This window comes from Manis javanica, chromosome 14, assembly GCF_040802235.1.
Source record: "Manis javanica isolate MJ-LG chromosome 14, MJ_LKY, whole genome shotgun sequence".
NCBI classification, from domain to species: Eukaryota; Metazoa; Chordata; class Mammalia; order Pholidota; family Manidae; genus Manis; species Manis javanica.
Genome location: NC_133169.1, coordinates 30,183,317 through 30,188,625, shown reverse-complemented (window position 1 = coordinate 30,188,625; position 5,309 = coordinate 30,183,317). Strand labels below are relative to the sequence as shown.

At 32.2% G+C, this 5,309-nt stretch overlaps 1 non-coding gene across 1 annotated transcript; it reads right to left on the bottom strand.

Annotated features, from left to right (window-relative positions):
- Positions 1–3,885: 3,885 nt before the first annotated feature.
- Positions 3,886–3,992, bottom strand: LOC118970634 (U6 spliceosomal RNA). The gene has a single exon (XR_005058667.1). It is a non-coding gene; the product is annotated as a U6 spliceosomal RNA (small nuclear RNA).
- Positions 3,993–5,309: the final 1,317 nt, after the last annotated feature.

The following is a 5,309-nucleotide window of genomic DNA, read 5'->3' as shown; positions in this document are numbered from 1 at the left end:
TACAGAAAGCCCTGAGAAGTTAGGGAAACAGCAATCTTCCTTCTGTTTAAAGTACTGTTTCATTAAACTTTACCAATTTTTTTCACAGGTTCAAATATGTCAATATTTATTGGTACACACAAGTTACTTACATGGAAAAGGTCCTGTTCCCTTACCATCTACATCCAATTAGCACTGTGATATTACTCCTGGGCACTGGTTATTATGAATGACAAGGGTTGTTCTCTCAGGGGTTTCCAATAATATCAATCACTTGGCCACATTTTTAAATTAAACTGAACACGGCACTCTTTTTACAAAACAGGGCATTTGTTGACAGGATCTCAGAAATTTCAAAATATGATTCACTCATACTTCCTGCATCTCAAATATCACTGAACTTTTCCCAGAAATCCCGGATTGCCTACACTGTCTAAAAAAAGACAGCATTAACTTGTGAGTAGGTTATTATTACTTATTTTCCCCTCTTCCTCTTCTTCACTTTATGATTATCTCCACTTTCCCTCCTTCACTGCTTAATTATTTTGAGGGAGACTAAAGGACAATGGAATAGGAAATACAGATAGGGAAGTTACTCACACACTGGGACCAATCTCTTAGTTTTTATTCATTGCATTGACTAGATTTCATTCCACTCATTCTAGCCTCACTAGACTTAGCGAGATATCGTAAGGACCCAAAGAGCACCCAGTAAGAGGAACCCAGCACCAGGCAGAATCGACACGAGCAACACAGGAAGGGCGGAACAGCTCAGCGTGTTGCCCACAGTTTCAGGCAAAAATTCATATTTATATTATAATGTGCATGCATACACTAATTCATAGTTCAACAAATTTAAATATGGTGTATTTTGTTTTCCTAATATAATGGAAATGGTGATTTATATACATTATTTCTACTTAATATTTTAACAAAAGTTTGCCTAATGTTTTCCCTTGGCAAACACTGTAGTATAAATTCTGGAGCAATTAAATAAATGAATATGGTGCATATTAATTCTGGTACACATTAAATAAGTGAATATCTTTTATAAAATAAAATTTGTATACAATCCCTTATGCTGCAGATGTAATACTAGGGCATTCTTATAGATTATTATAAAAGAGCGTTTAAGCAGTTTTTCATGATTGATACTATAGCTTCCAGATGGTAGTTTCTATAATTTACCCTAAAACACTTTTTAAAGATTGATTTAATGACAAGAACAATATTACATCAATGTATGTGTGAATATACATGAGTAAATGTATTAATGAACAAAATACATCTTTAAAAATTTTAGGTTGAAAACTGCATCTTTAAAACTTTGCAGAAATGAAAAAAGATCATTTGTACTTACAATTGTTCAGAGACAAGAACCCTTGTTAAATATTCCAGTATTCCAAGGAAAATTGTTCTTTGAGGGCTCCCACCTTACACTTTCCAGTCTGCAAGTAAAGAAATAGACTGTTTTCAATTTCTATTAATACCAGTTCAGAATTTGTATATTTCTTACTGTTTGGAACAAATGCTTACATTAGCAAATGCAAAACGTTACATTTTCCTTTCACCTCTTTTTGTGTAGTCTTAAAACAAACATTTATGGAATTAAAATGGAAGTTCTGAAGGGATCACCTGTTTCATCATCTCATCAATTCCTAATTCATATTTGCTTTTCTTCAACCATACTTACCGTTTTGAGTACTTCTTCTATTTGAACTATTTTAGAAATAATTTACTTTTATTTATTTTTATTGAAGTATAGTTGATATACAATATTATATTGGTTTCAAGCATAAAACAGTTACACAGATTATTAAATCCTAACCCCACCTAATGTAGTTATTATCTGTCAACATAGAAAGACGTTACAGACCAGTGGTTATATTCTCCCTGCTGCCCTACCATCCTGGTGACCAACTTATAATATGATTGAGATTTTGTGCCTCTTTCTCCCCTTCACCTGTTTCACCGTCCCACCCTAACCGCTCCTCCATGGTAACCACCAGTCATTTCTCAGTGTGTATGAGTGTATTGCTATTTCCTTCACTTTGTTTTGTTTTGTTTTAGATTCCACATGTAAGTGAAATCATTTGGTATTTGTTTTCTCCTTCTGGTAGAAATAATAAATTCTTAGTGGATATGTTATTAAAATATAATAAATAAGTATTTGTAATTTATTTATTATATGCTATATTATGCACTGTATATTACATGTTTATATATTATGAAACATATATATATGTAATTTTTTTAAGGTTCAAATATTTGTATTTGGCTGTACAGCAGGTGAGTTTCAAAGTCAGGGTGTATCACATCCATTCCCCTGAAGCTGTGGATTTCCAGCTACTGTGTTGCCACATGGAGACTCAGTATAGAACCTTAAACTTATTAAAGAATATAAAAAATGAAGTTTTTCACCCTGTGCTCAAACTCTCACAATCTGCTGCATTTCTGTAATATGTTTGCGGAAGTTTGATACAGACTTTAGTGTGAAAAAAAATCTAAGCAATGCTTTTTAATATCTGAACCTTCAGAATGAAAGTATCATGACTGAATTAGAGCTATTTGCAAATACTGAATAATCCATTTTATACCACATCAATAATACATCCACCAACAATAAAATATCTATAAACAGGTTGTCAAAAAACTGCACAATATAAATTACTTACTGAACAATTGTGAAAGATCCTTAAATAAAGATGATCAAAGAGGATCCTATAGATAAAGCCTTTATTTGTTAGCAGTATCTTAGCCTAAAAATGAAACAATATCTGCCTTCTGGCAGTTAGTAAAGGTTCTCTGTGCTAAAAATGTTTACATAGGCTATGAAAAAAGGGAGCAAGGAACGAATTTGAATTAAGGGAACACGACTACTGTTCCATTACCAGTGAAGAGTCAGGTGTGCAAAGGTACACTAGTCTGGAAATGTACATTCTACATTTACAAGTCGTCAAGTAAAATACTATAAAAATATCCAAATGAATATGGGGTGCATTTTAAGGCTTTAAGGCTTTGTTTTATAAATCACCTTGTAGGGATTGCAAGATTCATGTCAGTTTTTCCCAATTTATAGTGACAACTATAAAACAAAGAGTGAGGCGTAGGACATCACTCATTTACCACTCTGTCACCATCAACAATCCATGTGCTTTCCAAATGGAAAGTTACCACTTTCTCAGTGTATTCAAGATCTGAAATATTTATAGTTTATATGAAAATATAATAGTTTACACAAAACACTTGAAACACTTCATTTTAATCATCTTAATGTTATTAAACATTTACTATAATTAATATTTATTTATAATAGATTGCAAGAAATACAGTAGCAGCTACCATTCATATTTTCTAGCCATGAACATACCTTATAGTGAAATTTTAATGAATGCCTGAATTAATGCAGCAGTCAGTAAATTCCTTACATTTTCTGGTTAGGTGTATTTTATCTCTAAAATATTAGTATGCATATTTATGGTAGGAAATGCTACAGCTTGAAAAAGAGTAGGAATGAAAACAAAATGCAAAGCATAAGTATTGTTCAGTAACTAGAAAGAAATATGTCTTAAGAATTTTTGTAATATTTTCAAACATTTTTCAATTTAAATATGTTACAAATATTAAATTCATGACAAATAATTATTGGGTGTATTTCCTGGGGACATTGTTCCTTAGGAATTTAAATTATGCTCTGCAATTTCTCTATGTTGGCCTTTGCTTATACTTCACATATTTTATAATACAATGGTGAAGATGTAAGGCATATTTAAATCCCATCAAATTTAGTTCTATGGGATTTTAAAAATACTTTTACAAATAAAAGGTTATATTAGGCCATAAAAGTAAGATATAACAGCTGTAGTCATTAGAGGTTTTTCTTCTTTTTTGCTTTCTTCTTTCTTTTTAAATAAGGAATGCTTCATGAAATAGTGTGTCATAGTTGCTCAGAGGCCATTTTAACCTTCTCTGTATCTTTCTCATTTTAGCACATGTACTGACAAGGAGAGCACCATAGGTAGTTTCAGCTTTAACGCATATCAACAGAGATAAATCTAGAGACTTTCTACAATTATTACAGATATGGATTGCTATCAGGGTAAGGAAAATGGAGAGAAACATGAGTGAAGATTTGAAATAATAGGACATGGGAGAGAGAATGAGAGGAAGGAGAAAGGATGAAGGTTAAATAATAGCAGAAAGAATAAGAAGGAGATGGAGAGAATGGGAGAAGGCTACAGAAGAATTCCAAATTATGGATTTTAGACTGCATGTGAATGCAATTTGGAACTGGCTATTGAGAAATGATATTCAGACTCTTGTACCATTCCTGGAATTTTTAGATATAAGAATATGAAGGAGAATCATGGAAGAATAGAGATATAGCAGCAGGAGAGGAAATCTCCTTTAGGATACTCCAGTGTTGGAGAGGTTAAGAATCTGAGGACTGTAGAAACTACTAAGCTATTTGATCTTCTGATGTAGGTTTCATTGATCATATATAGGTTTGCAGACAAATAGAGTGACTGTAAAATTTCAAGAAAAAAAACTAACACAAATAGATGTAGCACTATTTGAATAGGCTAATAAAAGAGGAAACACATAAAGTACTAAATTACTGAATAAATTTCAGAAATGTTTTTGAACACAGGAGCCTAAGCATTTATGGAGAGTCAAGAAGCACATGCCGAAGTTAAAATTTTTGGAAAAAAATAGCATTTAATTTGAAATGAAAAAGAAGATGACTTTGCTAACTAGCCTTAGATGTGAATAGTTCCATGAATTCTAAGACTGTAGATATGAGATGAGTAAAAATATGTAAGAATTATTTTATCTTCAAGTTTTTAAGTTATTACAACAAAAATCCCTAAGAATACTTAAATGAATGTAAACCAATGTTGCAGTTGCTAGATCAACATAGATATCGTATACCATTAGATGGATTTAAATGCAGATTATAATACATTGTCTTGAATTGAAGTTATCACAACCAGGGTAGGCTCAGAAATTTATAAGTATGGAGAAATATGGAAGATGATTGTGAATATTAGTCATAGTCTATACTCAATATGTAGGAAAGCAACAGTGTTTCACATCTGGATCATTATGTCTGTCATGGCCCCTGAAGGTCTCAGATGACTGCAATACAATTATACTAGAGTACTGTTTGTTGGAATAAGGGGTAAAGATGGGATTAGTGGGACCTAGTGAAACTAAGTAGGGTCAAAGTTCAGTTGGAGGAAATGTGCCATGGGACAGTATACTATTTACTCAGATGAATTTGGCTTTGAATACTGATTTTCCACTTACATTTCCATTCCTTGATATAA